Below are 15,652 nucleotides of genomic sequence, written 5' to 3' on the forward strand. Positions count from 1 at the left end.
TCACATCATACAATCCTCTCCTAACAGACTGATGCGATACATGACGTCCGTACCCTCTTCGAATGCCGACTTCATTTCTGGAGCACTCAGCCCACGGTTCCTTTGACTCACGAGTCGAAAATATCGATCATCCTGTGCACCTCTCAAAAGAGGGCGGCCTGTGCATTGTAAGTCCTCAAAACTACCTGCCAATTGGAATCGATTCCATATACGCACACAACTTTGACTCCACATATCGAACAACTCCTCTGATTGACAAGCCTTCTCAGCGTAATGTGATGATGCGGATACGATCATTGGTCGTGATTGTTCTCCGTGGCATGGTGGCTGCTCACTCTGCTGTTACACAGACGTCTCAAATGCGCCAGTACCGCTGCTTTACTTTCAACCGAAATGCTGCAGTGAGTCAGAGTCAGGGCCGGCCGCGGTGGTCTCGCGGTTCTAGGCGCGCAGTCCGCAACCGTGCGACTGCTACGGTCGCAGGTTCGAATCCTGTTTCGGGCATGGGTGTGTGTGATGTCCTTAGGTTAGTTAGATTTAAGTAGTTCTAAGTTCTAGGGGACTGATGACCACAGCAGTTGAGTCCCATAGTGCTCAGAGCCAATTAGAGTCAGGCGTTCTATCCATAGGCAGCGCTCATGGTAACTGTGTCTATGTTTACAAACAACGTTGGGGATGACCTACCGATTGGTTCACGAACTGTGATGATAGCAACACACCTGCACGACGTATCGGGGTGATATGCGTACAGCTGTAGTAACTGCGGCAATATTTCATACCCAAGTCACCGGCAGATCGTAACAAAACATTCGCTGTTATTTCACAAACGACTCGTTTACAGTCTCATGTTTACTGGAACGTTTTTGCTTATATTATCGCATACTTTAAATCGTATCAGTTTTCACTATTAATTATGATACATGGTGTATAACTGACATGACAGATAACGTCTTAATCGTATGAAGCTGTTCGCAGACGACGAAGTTATGTACATGGAGCTGACATTGTTAAAAACTTGTTACAAAACGAGATAGGCTTGAAGATGATCAACCACTGGTGCAAAGATTGGCAGAATGATGATTCTTTACATTAATAAATGGAATGCGGGTAGATGGACGAAAAAATCCGATATCATTGTACTATGCCATGGCAATTAATCGCTGGAATCAGTCACACCTTCAAGTACGTAGATGTATTTCTCGACAGCGATTGAAGATCGACTCATTATATAAATCTGACTCTGAAGAAATCAGATGCCAGACTCTCATTCACAGGAATAATTTGAAGGAAGGGTAAGTTACCTACGAAAGAGATCACTCACAACGCTCTTGTTTGATTAATTCTTGAGTTTTGCTCGCAGTCGGTACAACATTTCACAGCAGGAAGTGGTTTTAATGATGTCTAGTTACTACGACCTCCAATTGAAGGACTCTTTTCACATTTGTTTCTCTAGGAGCACCTGAACTGCCGCTACGTGTTCGTGATGCAAGCCAGTAAATATACAGGGTGGTCCATTGATAGTGACCGGGCCAAATATCTCAAGAAATAAGCATCAAACCAAATAACTACAAAGAACGAAACTCAGAAACTCGTCTAACTTGAAGGGGAAACCAGATGGCGCTATGGTTGACCCGCTAGATGGCGCTGCCATGGGTCAAACGGATATCAACTGCGTTTTTTTAAACAGGAACCCCATTTTTATTACATATTTGTGTAGTACGTAAAGAAATATGAATGTTTTAAATGATTACTAACTGACAACCTCAACTGCCGATAGGTGTTGTTGATATACCTCGATGTGGACAGCTGAAAGTGTGTGACCGGACCGGGATCTCCTGCTTACATGGCAGACGCTCTATCCATCTGAGCCACCGAGGACACCATTTCGAACCTTATATTTGCAAAAAAAGTGGTTCTAAGTTCTAGGGGACTGATGACCTCAGATGTTAAGTCCCATAGCCCTCAGAGCCATTTGAACCATTTTGAACCTTATATTTGCAAAAAAAAAAAAAAAAAAAAAAAAAAAAAAAAGGTTGAAATGGCTCTGAGCGCTATGGGACTTAACATCTGAGGTCATCAGTGCCCTAGAACTTAGAACTACTTAACCTAACTAATCTAAGGACATCACACACATCCACGCCCCAGGCAGGATTCGAACCTGCGACCGTAGCAGTCTCGCGGTTCCAGTCTGAAGCGCCTAGAACAGCATGGCCACCGCGGCCGCCTTTATATTTGCAGCTTGTCTGCGATGTTACCTTAAGAGAGAGTCTTAAAGTGGGGAGCTGATCTGTGACAGTTGTAAATCTTAGCACTCCATCATGAGCCAAAACTAAGTTTAATATTCTAGTCCTGTGATGCAGGACATGACAAATGAGGAAAGATATTTTTCTACCTGATAAATGAAAACTTAGATGGAAAATACCCTGTAAATGATTTTCACAACAAGTAACGACACGTTAGCGATGTGAAAACACGTGTACGGTCCGATTTCTTCTATCTTCGAAAATAACTCGTATAAAATGGATAGATCTACATTTTGCGTGAGAAATTCGAGGTGTACGGTCAACAACATTGCTGCCTTGCTTTGGGTAAAATAGATTTTTTAAACAAGTGGGTCTATGTCATGGTGGAAATGTTTAGAACTACTGTATACGTCAAAGCTGCAGCTGCTTGTTTCGCAGTGCACCACGGCTGGCTGTCTCGAGGGGTCGGGAACCAGAAGTAATCGATTAGCTCAGCTTGGACCGCATACAAAGAATGTGCCGACCTGTCTCATCTTGCCCACTGCGGCAATGCTGGCGGAATGACCAGTGCGCTGGGTGTGCGCAACAGAGGTAGATCATTGTGTATTGCATGAGAGAAGATTGAAAACGCGCCACCGCTACGGTCGCAGGTTAGAATCCTGCCTCGGGCATGGATGTGTGTGACGTCCTTAGGTTAGTTAGGTTTAAGTAGCTCCAAGTTCTAGGGGACTGATGACCTCAGAAGTTAAGTCCCATAGTGCTCAGAGCCATTTGAACCAAGATTCAAAATGGTGCTTGTTTGCGTTGGACGTATAGATAACATCCGAATTTCTAGGACTCCAATCATCCCCGGATACCCTCCATGGCCGCTAGTGGTGCACACTGGCATGCACGCCCTTCCACGAATGCGGCTGCGGCTACAGTTTCCTCAGGTCACTGATCGTCGGAGCTGGCGGTATACTGGTGGACGAGCACGCCACATGTGGACGTCGGGGAAGTGTGTCACGGTATTTGCTAGTATTTCAGCGATCTTCGACATCTGCCCACGGCAGCTACTGCTATGGACTGGGTCGTGGCTTAAGTGTGTCGTGTTTAGCTATTCTCAATACATCGCAGTGGACTCTGTCTTGCAGTGGTATTTGCTGTCATCTCTATCCTATCACGCAGTGGAACCCTCCTCGTTCTTCTTCTTCCGTATGTAGCAGAGAGAACAAATTTACGAATTCTATAGTACATTTAAAACCCAATCGCGACGTGAAATTCCCGATTGATCAATTTATTGTTTCCGATAGTTGTATCCAGTGCACGCATGTATTCGGTATGGGTGAGCGTGGCCGTCGTGGATGTGGGTCTCTCTCTCTCTCCCAACTGGAGCAGATGGGGCTACCCTGTAGTCCGCCTGTGGCGCACTTCATGGTCGCGAGTTTGTGTGATTCTAAGAACTTTTATCACCAAATATATTTAGTGGGAGCGTTGTGGTGGAGGAGGGTGTTAATGCTCTCAAACTTAGATGCTTACAAGACCTCGAATATATTTAGTGCTACAATCTATTTGTGAGGGAAATTTCATTATTTTATTTGCATAACGTTTGCATGTGATACTTAAGCGTTAAAAATATGTTTTATTATGAAAAAGGGTCATCGTAAGGCGGAAGTGAGTGTTTTAAGCGATCTATTTGGATCCTGTAAATTGTTAAACAGTTAATGTGACATGGTAGCCCAAATGGATTAATTTACTCTATTTTTGATATCGAAATTACGTCAGGTTTCCCTTTGCTTCCTGCATTAGCCAACAGGAAGAGAGATGAAAACCTCCATCTTCATGTTTGGAGACGTTGGTTCACACAGACAAGCAGGGAGTGGCCTCTTGAAAGCGACAGAGACAGGCAGCGAGTCTGGAATTTGCTGATCAGCAGAATGAGGTCACTTGATGCTTTGTTTGGGGGCTGGAATATCAAAGGAGGCCGATATCCAGTCTGTGGTCACTGGCATTTAGTAACGTGATCTGTAATTAGGACATTGGGCTGTTTTGACTTTCGTGGCGGTGCCCTGACGATAGACACACACGAAACAGACCCCAAACGGTGGCTGCCATAACACAGTTCATTCCATCATAATGTTTACCCAGGAGGGGGGGAGGGGGGAGGAGAACACCGTCTGTCTCCTGCAGACTGATTGAATGAAGAATATGTATCAATATATATTGACTTTGATTTGAAATCCTTCCTCTCCAGCACAGATTGAGTCTTTTTCCTACCAATTGTTTCTTGCGTGGGTGGGGAGGGATGCAGCAATGGGTATGGGCAGACGTCCTCTGGTGTTGGCTCTGTAACTATCGCAGTCGGTCCCTGCATGTCAAGGTTAGTGCACACATGAAAATTTTCCAGTAAGACGACACCTCCAATCTGCAGCAGTGTAATTATGTAATTGCTGGATGTGAGCTTTTCCCACCAAATAGAAGTGAATTTTGTAAATAAACATTGTATCCAATGCTACATAATTGAATTTCCCGTCATGAGTTCCTTTCTCTCTAGCACAGACGGCAGCTTAGAGCCCATGGCAGAATCTATTCTCAGTCAAGCATTTTCCTTGGAAGGAAGGCATCTCGCATGTGTCGATATTCCGCATGGGTTTACTGGGTAAACGCCGCTTTGTTGCGGTTCAGTGTGACCACAACCGACGGTGCGTGTAGGCTCGGCAGTGGGGCGCTACAGGGAGAGAGAGGGAGGAATGTCCCGAGTGTCAAGTGCCAAAGGCTTGCCTCCTGATGCTTTTGTTCGGTTATTAGCGTGACATCCAGTCTGTCAGTTGTGGGACCCGAGTGGGCACTCTTGGACACCAGCGATTGGAGCGCCCACTAACGAACGTACCGCTTTGAGAGAACCTGTGTGCAGCTGTGAGAGCCGGCACTTGGTGCAGGATGGTGGACGGTACATGCTTCGCAGAAGATTTTGAACAGTGTAAGTATGTTATTCCTTGCGCGATCAGATTGAAAAAGCATCGCAATTGTTTAAATATTCCATATATCACCTTCCATCCCATAAACTGTTTAAATAAACAATATAACAGATATTGTCTAAATTGTTTAAACAATATTCCATACACTGCAACGATTTCCCTCCAAATGGCCGATGAACTGAGTCTTTTCCCTGTCAGTTTCCGGGAGGTGGAGGGGAGGGGGAGAGCTGAAGCGTTTCCATAGCACAGAGCATAGATTTAATTAATTGATTGATTTAATTAATTAGTCTATCAAACTGATGTCAAAAGTGCGCTTGTATCGGCGAGGGGAGTTCCCAGAGGGATGGGGGAGGAGGAGGTGGAGGGGGAGGAGGGGATGGATGGGGGAACAATAGGTTAAGGACCTGTCAATCAAAAGGGCAGATTATCCCCAGGTTGTCATAATCCTCTTAGCAGAACAATAGGTTAATGACCTGTCAATCAAAAGAGAACAGTAGGTTTGCCCCTGAATGTATACTTGTAGGTAACTCGCAAAGTGTGGTGACACAAACTTTGTCCCACTACTTCCGGAAATGTGTGATTGCCACAGTAGATGGCACTGACGAATGAAAGTTCCGCTGGCCACGTACTGTGTGTTTCTTGTGTATTGCAGGCTATGTGACTGATGCACCATACTGTAAGCATCAGAATGGTCAGGTATTCATGTCGGGAATAAGGTGAGATGGTGTTTGTGTACAGCCAAGCAGGTGGAAACAGTCGAGAGGCAGCACTGCTATACCAAAACAAGTATCCTCGCAGACACCAATCACATCATACAACATTTCAAGTCCTTTTTGGGCGTTTGTGTGATCATGGGTCCTTTCAGGCTGACGAATGTGCAGGGAGGCAGCCTACTATGTGTACACTTGAGTTGGAGGGCTGGGTTCTACAGGATATTGAGACGAACCCTAGCAAAAGCTCCAGGCAAGTAAGCCAAAGTACATTATAAGTATCCTGCATGACAACCGCATGCATTGCATCCCATGGAGGCCACTTTGGACATGTGTTGTGACGTGGATGCGTCGTAGCTCTGTACTGTGTTCCAGGACGATTTGTTGTCATTGCACACACACTGTTTATTTCCGAACACACGTTCATAGGATCTCCTTTTCCAGTCAGGAATCCGTCGCTGCACTTTGTCTGTTTTATTAATATTCACCCTATATTGTGACATTTTCAGTTAGTTGATAAAGGCAATCAACTATGGAAAAGTTTTTTAAATTTGTCAAGTGGATTGAAAAAGCGAGAAATTGCTGAAGACAACAAGGAAAATGGTAATGAAGTTAGGAAACGCAAACACAGAATATACGATGATAGCTACTTTGATTTTGATTTCGCATGCAGTGCTGTGAACAATGAAAGTCATCCATATTTTATTTTGTGTTTGAAAGTACTTTCTGTTGAATGTACGCTACCTAGAAAATGAAAGCGTCATTTAGGAACTTTTCATAGAATGATGTGGTCAGACTTGAGTCAAATAAAAGAACAAAAATCATTATTATGTAATCAGGCGAAAATCTCTAGTAAAGCACTTCTGGTGTCCTACATTGTAGTTTAACCGAGTAACAAAATGTAAGAAAACTAGTACGACTGCAGAAGAAGTAATTCTACTGTGTATTGTTGACATGGTAACTATTATGTTTGGGGAGTCGATGACAAAACAGCTTTCGCCTATTGCTTTGTCTGATACTACTATTAGTCGTCGGATTCAAGACTTAGGAGACGATCTAGATGAACTAACTATAGAAAAAATTAGAGAGAGCGATTTTGGCTTGCAGCTTGTGAGGCCATTGATAGCAATTTAGTTTGCGATTTGTTGATGAAAAAGTAACGAAATGATGGAGAATCTTCTTTTTTGTAAGGAAATCACTGCAGGTTCGACAGACAAAGATTTGTTCGAAATAGTGGGCAATGTCATGACTGAAAATCAAATTAACTGGAGTCACTGTGTTGGTGTATGTACCGAGGGTGCGTGATTGATGTTGGGGCGTTACAGTGGCCTACAAGCACAAAGCACCTCATGTTATATGGACCCACTGCATTACCCATAGGGAAGTAATTGCTGCGCAGCATTGTACTGAAAACTTCCTAAACGTGACGAACTTTATTAAAACTCGCTCTCAGGAAGCTAGATTTGTAGCCAAATGTGTCACGATTTGTCGGATTATTTTATAGCAGCATTCGTTGGCTTCGTGGGGGTGGGTCTTTATTGTTGCTTATTTTTTTACTTAAGCGACAAATCTGTTCTTACTAGGAAGAAGAGAATCATATCAGTGATACGTGCTTTCTAAACACTGAGTTTCTATTAAAGGTCGCATACTTACTTTGGTGTATCTGAGAGACTAAACCCACTGAACAAATCTCTGCAAAGTAGTGAAGCTCAATTCATTCAGCTTATTGACAAAGTTTCGGCCTTCAAAAAGAAGCTTTATCTTTGGAAGAGAAAAATGCACGACGGAGGAGAATTGGACTACCCTCCACGTTTGCAGCATTTTATGAAAGACAATGAGATGAACCTTACTGCAGCTATTTTTTCCGTAATTAAGGACATTTTTCTGAACTTCATGTTAGTTTTGGAAAATACTTTCCTAAAAAATATGGTAGGTTTCAGAGGGCTCTAAATCCCTTCAGTAATGATTCTCCTTCTGAGTTCAGTACTGCAGAAGAGAACTTTTGGTAGATTCTTCACTAAAAGTGAAGTTTTCTTCAACTACATTGGCAACATTTTGGTATTCAGTAAGAAAGAGTTTCCGACCTTGAGCAAGGAATCACTGAAGGTATTAATTCCTTTTGCGACCGCCTATCTTTGTAAGAGTGGGTTCTCTGCAGTGGCTCTCATTAAACCCAAGTACAGATCAAGACTTTGTGTGGAGAAGAAAATGAGCGTACCTGTACCTCATTTGGTACCAAGATTTGACAAGTTGTGTAGCAAAAAGCAAGCTCAAGTGTCGCACTGAGATGATGAATATTTTATTAACTTTTTAATTAGTTATTTCAGTTTTTCAAGGTATCCTACAGGGGAATCACACAAACAACATAGTCCGTCAGGGGAGCCAGAAATTTAAAAAGGTTGAAAACCATAGTCTCAAGGCGAATGCCAGGATTATCTTCCCCATCTTTGCCCTGCCCGAGCTTGTCTCCGTCTCTTACGACGGGACGTTACAACCTAATCTTCCTTCATTGATAGATACAATGCACTAGTATGTGTTTATGTAGTGTCTCTATATTCATATTACAGTGTCCTTCAGACAGAGTAGCCACCACTGACGTACCCATGCCTTGACAGACTAAAATAACGATAAAATATTTGTCTCTCCCTGTGCGGGAATCACAAAATGTGCGAGCGTAAGGGTTGTGGACTCCATGATAGAAGTTTGGGTCGGTGCCTTAGGCGTCCTCGGATGGCCGAAGCTGTTAAGACAACAACTCACGATTAGTATGCAATCAGGGTTCGAGTCCACGTAGGGTACAAATTTTCATCTCTCACAAACGGCTTACGTCGATTCGCAAAATACCAATCAATTTCGTAATATTTTTTTCTTCCTTACAACACATATTGTTAATTTTTTCTGTTAATACTCAGCTGCTACATTCCACAAAGTAAAGAAACTTACATCAGGATGAGGGAGGAAATCGATCGTGTCCTTTTCAACAGAATCATTATGGCTTTTTTTCAATCGATCTGGTGAAACCTCGATATATCTTAACCGAGATGGCCAAATGATGACTTCAGCTGTGGAAAGCGAGTCTATTGCTTTAACCACTGTGTCATATCGCTTAGTTCAAGTTCAGAAGTGAAGACAGAAGACTTCAGTGAACCACTGTAGCTCCAACAGCAGCCGTCGAACTTCTTACAACCTGGTCAAAATAAAAGTAGCCCCAAAATATTTACTGACGTGTCATTAACCTTTGTTCATTAACATCACGGAAGGTGCTGGGAATGGTCACCATGGACATCGATACAACGATGTGCTCGATTTATCAATCTGTGAGACACGTGTAACAGCTCTGCATGAGAGATACCAGCAATAGCGTTTTCATTGTTCTGCTGTAGCTCTTCTGACGCGTGAGATTAAAATCACAGAAAGAGAGATCAGGCTATCGAGGTGGCCAGGAGATTGCCCTGCCTCTCCTGATTGCGCTCTCCTTGGCGAACACCTCATGCACTAGTGACAAGACTATCAAGGAGGTGTGTGCTGCTGCTTCGTCTCGCTGAAAACATCCTTAGAGTCGTTCACCTACTGTGAGTTTATCCCCACGTGGGTTAAGCACTTTCTGGACCTACCGCCTGGCAATAACAGGAGCTACTTGAACGAGAAGTAGCGGCCCCAAAGATCAGAAAGCTGCTAATGGCTTGGGAGGCTGTGTGCTGAGTACATTCCCCTCCGTACCGCATCCAAATGACCCCCTAAGGAGAGGATGACTCGGCGCTTTGCTAGCAAGGAGAGGTCTTCAGAGTCTGCCTTTGGAAGTCAAACAAGAGAGAGCCTTGGTTCAAAATTACGAAAGCCAACGCTTTAAAACTAAGAATTTTTTTGTGCATCCAATGTGTCATCATACCCAAAAGTATCCGAACGCTCTGAATTGCATTTCGCCTGATATTCATGCAGTCCATATAGCGTAGTTTTGTTGCAGGTCCTCTAACCTCTTTGCAGTATAGTCGTTTTACACAACAAAATGAATACCGCAAGAGGACACTAGAGAACACTGCTCTATAAGGTAATCAGTTCAGATGCAAATCGAAACTACGGTGTTGCAGATACTAGGAAAGGCGTCATTAGGTATGAGACAGTAATTCATCTACATCTGCATCTACGCGATTACTCTGCTATCCAAAATTAAGTGCCTGGCAGAGGTTTCAATGAACCATCTTCAAGCTGTCTCTCAACCGTTCCATTCTCGAACGGCGAGCGGGAAAAACGAGCACTTAAATTTTTCTGTGCGAGCCCTGATTTCTCTTATTTTATCGTGATGATCATTTCTCCCCATGTAGGTGGGTGCCAACAGAATGTTTTCGGAATCGGAGGAGAAAAATGGTGATTGATATGTTATGAGAAGATCCCGTCGCAATGAAAAACGTCTTTGTTTTAATGATTGCTACTCCAATTCACGTACCTTGTCTGTGGCAGTATCTTCCCTATTTCGCGATAATACAAAACGAACCGCCCTTCTTTGAACTTTTTCGATGTCATCCTTCAGTCCCACCTGATGCGGATCCCACACCGCACAGCAATATTCCAGAAAAGGGCGGACAAGTGTAGTGTAAGCAGTCTCTTTAATAGATCTGTTGCACCTTCTAAGTGTTCTGCCAATTAATCGCAGTCTTTGGTTTGCTCTAACCACAACATTATCTATGTGATCGTTCCAATGTAGGTTATTTGTAACTGTAATCCCTAGGTGTTTAGTTGAATTTACAGCCTCCAGATTTGTGTGAGTTATCGCGTAATCGAAATTTAGCGGATTTCTTTTAGTACTCATGTGAATAACTTCACACTTTTCTTTATTCAGGGTCAATTGCCACTTTTCGCACCATACAGATAACTTATCTAAATCATTTTACAATTCGTTTTGGTCATTTGATGACTTTACAAGACGGTAAATGACAGCACCATCTGCAAATAATCTGAGAGGGCTACTCAGATTCTCTCCTATGTCGTTAATATAGATCAGGAAAAATACGGGCCTATAACATTTCCTTGGGGAACGCCGGATATTAGTTCTGTTTTACTCGATGACTTTCCGTCTATTACTACGAACTGAGACCTTTCTGACAGGAAATCACGAATCCATGCGCACAACTGAGGTTATATTCCACAGGCACGCAGTTTGGATAGAAGACGCTTGTGAGTAACGGTGTCGAAAGCCTTCTGGAAATCTAAAAATATGGCATCAATTTGACATCCCCTGTCGACAGCACTCATTACTTCATGAGTATAAAGAGCTAGTTGTGTTCCACAAGAACGATATTTTCTGAATCCGTGCTGACTATATGTCAATAAATCGTTTTCTTCGAGGTACTTCATAATGTTCAAATACAGTATATGTTCCAAAACTCTACTGCAAATCGACGTTAGTGATATGGGCCCGTAATTCAGCGGATTACTCCTACTTCTCTTTTTGGGTATTGGTGTGACGAGAGCAATTGACCAGTCTTTAGGTACGGATCTTTCTATGAGCGGGCTGTTGTGTATAATTGCTAAATATGGAGCTATTGTATCAGCCTACTCTGAGTGGAACCTGACTGGTATACAATCTGGACGGGAGGCCTTGCCTTTATTAAGTGATTTAAGCTGCTTTGATACACCGAGGATATCTACGTCTATGTTTCTCATCTTGGCAGTTGTTCTTGATTTGAATTCAGGAACATTTACTTCGTCTTCTTTGGTGAAGGAGTTTCGGAAAACCGTGTTTAATATCTCTGCTTTAGTGGCACTGTCATCAGTGACTTCACAATTATTATCGAGCAGTGAAGGTATTGATTGCGCCTTGCCACTGGTGTGCTTTATTTGTGACCAGAATCTCTTTGTGTTTATCCCAGATTATGAAACAGAGTTTCATTGTGGAAATTGTTAAAAGCATCTCACATTGAAGCACGCGCTATATTTCAAACTTCAGCAAATCTCTGCCAATCTTGGGGATTTTTCGTTCTTTTAAATTTGGCATCCTTTTTTCGTTGCTTCTGCAACAGTGATCTGACCCGTTTTGTGTTCCATGGCGGATCAGTACCATCACTTATTAATTTATGTGGTATATATCTCTCAATTGCCATCGATACTATCTCTTTGAAATCATTCCATAGCTTTTCTACCCCCGTAATCAGATCGGAAGGAGTGGAGACTGTCTATTAAAAAGGCGTTAAGAACTTTTTTATCAGCTTTTTTAAACAGACGTACTTTGCGTTTATTTTTGATGGTTGTGGGTGTTACGGTATTCAGCCTAGCAGCAACTTCCTTGTGGTCGCTAATCCCTGTATTCGTTATGATACTCCTTATTTGTTCAGGATTATTTGTTACTAAGAGGTCAAGTATGCTTTCGCAACCATTTACGCTTCGAGTGGGGTCATGTACTAATTGTTCAAAATAATTTTCTGAGAAAGCATTCCGTACAATTTCAGATGAAGTTTTATGCCTGCCGCCGGCTTTAAACGTATAATTTTTCTAGCATTTCGAGGGTAGATTGAAGTCGCCACCGACTATAATTGTATGAATAGGGTATCTGTTTGAAATGAGAGTCAAGTTTTCCTTGAATTGTTCAGCAACCATATCTTCTGAGTCGGGGGGTCGGTAAAACGGTCCAATTAATAGTTTATTCCGGTTGTCAATTATAACCTCTAACCACACTATTTCGCAGGAGCTATCTAATTCAATTTCACTACAAGGTAAGCCACTTCTGACAGCAATAAATACTCCTCCGCCAACTGTATTTAATCTATCCTTCCTGAACACTGTTAGGATGTTTGAAAAATTTCGGCTGAACTTATTTCCGGCTTTATCTAGCTTTCCGTACCTATAACTATTTGAGCTTCAGTGCTTTCTATTAGGGCTTGGAGCTCTGGTTCTTTCCCAACACAACTACAATACCGATCGTTTCTACAACTACCTTACTGTCCTTTATCTTCCCTTTTAGACGGACGCCCTTTCTGCGGTTTCCTGAGACCCTCTAACCTAAAAAAAAAACCACCCAGTCCCTTTCACACAGCCTCCGCTAACCGTGTAGCCGCTTCCTTTGTGTAATGGACACCTGACCTATTAAGCGGAACCCGAAAACCCACCACCCGATGGCACAAGTCAAGGAATCTGCAGCCTGGCGGTCACAGAACCGTCTGAGCCTCTGATTCAGACCCTCCACTCGGCTTTGCACCAAAGGACCACAGTCGGTTCCGTTGACGATGCTGCAGATGGTGAGCTCTGCCTTAATCTCGTGAGCAAGACTGGCATTCTTTATCATTTCCGCTATCCGCCCGAAACCAGAGAGAATCTGCTCCGACCCAAAGAGACACACATCATTGGTACTGACATATGCCACCACCTGCAGTTGGCTGCATCCTGTACTAAATGGCTCTGAGCACTATGGGACTTAACAGCTGTGGTCATCAGTCCCCTGGAACTTAGAACTACTTAAACCTAACTAACCTAAGGACATCACACACATCCATGCCCGAGGCAGGATTCGAACCTGCGACCGTAGCTGTCACGCGGTTCCGGACTGCGCGCCTAGAACCGCGAGACCACCGCGGCCGGCAACATCCTGTACTCTTCATGGCATCTGGAAGCACCCTTTCCACATCCGCAATGACTCGCCCCGGTATACACACGGAGTGCACACCGGATTCCCTTCCCTCGTAGGCAGCCATGTTCCTAAGGGGCCCCATTACGCGCCTAACGTTGGAGCTCCCAACTACCAGCAAACCCACTCTCTGTGAATGCCCAGACCTTGTGGGCCGAGAAGCTTCCTCTGGAACAGGGTGGACGACTGCATCCGGCTCAGAGACTTCGTCAGTCACAGATAACTCCCGTAACCTGTTCGTCAAACGAACTGGGGAGGCCCTACGATCGGCCCCTCTGTAAGCCTTTGGCTGCCTGACAGACTTTGGAATGATCTCCCACTCGACCACGGATGAGGGGTCAACCTCAGTGCAGGCAGTACGTGGGGCAGCACTGCAGCGGACCGATCGGTGGACACGTGGGTCCTGCTCGATGTCCCTCGCATCCCCGCGTCCGATGCCCCTTGGCAGCAGCCTCAAGCTGTGTGACGGAAGCCAACACTGCTTGGAGCTGTGAGCGAAGGGACCAACTCAGCTCGTATCTGTTCACAGCAGCCACAGTTCCTATCCATTTCTGAAGTCGCGCCTGTTTGAAACTCGTAAAAATATGTAATAAACGAAATGGTGTACTCGCCTTATTAGCACCAGGAACCCGAGCGGCTCTGTCACTGACGGTCTAATCGACACTGAGCTGTTCTAAGGTCTAATCGACACTGAGCTGTTCTAAGCAAAACAAACAAAAGCCTGTACGATAAGAGCGTCGATACAAGGATCGATAACAACTCTACGCTACACTGTTATTAAAATAAAAGACTGTTCCTAGTAAACCGAGCGAGGTGGCGCAGTGGTTAGACACTGGACTCGCATTCGGGAGGACGACGGTTCAATCCCGCGTCCGGCCATTCTGATTTAGGTTTTCCGTGATTTCCCTAAATCACTCCAGGCAAATCCCTGGATGGTTCCTCTGAAAGGGCACGAACGACTTCCTTCCCCATCCTTCCCTAATCCGATGAGACCGATGACCACGCTGTCTGGGCTCCTTCCCCAACCAACCAACCAACCAATGTTCCTAGTAAGCACTCAAACACGCAAGAAATTACAAAAGTATATTATTAACTACACATATAACCGAAAATAAGTAGCTCCTGTTTGAATCTCGTAAAAATATGTAATAATCGAGGCAATGTATTCGCCTTATTAGCAGCAGAAACTCGAGCGGCTCTCTTACTGACGGTCTAAACGACACTTTTAAACTCAGTTTTATTACAGTAAGTACCATACTCCTTGGAATTTGAGTTAACTAACTCCATCACATTAGTCATTCCAGTAATCTTTAGTCAAAATTAAATATTTTTATGAATAAAATACTTTGATACAATAACTGGACTCCTAAAGTGTTTTGACAACTCAGAGCATTTTTGTTCTCTAACATGTTTTCCCACACCTGCGAAACGACGTTCCTGATACGAGTTGTTTGTCTTAAACTGGATGCTGAACTAACCAGTTAAAAGCAAAGCGATTAAGAGCGACAGACATCCTATGGAAAATTAACGTGGTATCACCAGTAATTTCTCTGTACTTACAAGTAATTATTTGTCCACATGCTTGAACTTTAAACTACATGACGAGTTTTTTTGTTCTGGATCTGGATTGAAACTAAGCACCTATAGCCACTCTACTTAAGCAAAGTTTTCGTGCCTGAACGAAGCTCGATCACAGCAACGTTCGTCATTGGCGATTAGGCATAACAAGCATGAAATATGGAAGTTTTCCCCAGTATCACTTAGCAAATCTGAACTTAAAAATTTTTTTAATCTGCCTAGAATCATGTCAAGACCCTTCTCTCCCAGTTAATTTACCACGAAAAACATTTAATATAATTTCAAGTAACAAAGTTTGCACGTGTTCAAAACGAAGTGCCATAATGTAAAGTTTTGTGTCGGTTACTCTAACCCAGCACGTAATCAGATTGTTGAATCAGTATCGCTTATTGAAGGTTATAATACACATATAGTATTGGGAACAAAAAGCTGGTTGAAGCCAGACGTCAATGACAACGAAATCCTAAGTTCGGACTGGAGTGTTTGTCGTAAGAATAGGTTAGTCGCCAATGGTGGCGGCTTGTTTATTTCAGTAAAAAATTCGATACA

The sequence above is a fragment of the Schistocerca gregaria genome, chromosome X, assembly GCF_023897955.1.
Source record: "Schistocerca gregaria isolate iqSchGreg1 chromosome X, iqSchGreg1.2, whole genome shotgun sequence".
NCBI lineage: Eukaryota > Metazoa > Arthropoda > Insecta > Orthoptera > Acrididae > Schistocerca > Schistocerca gregaria.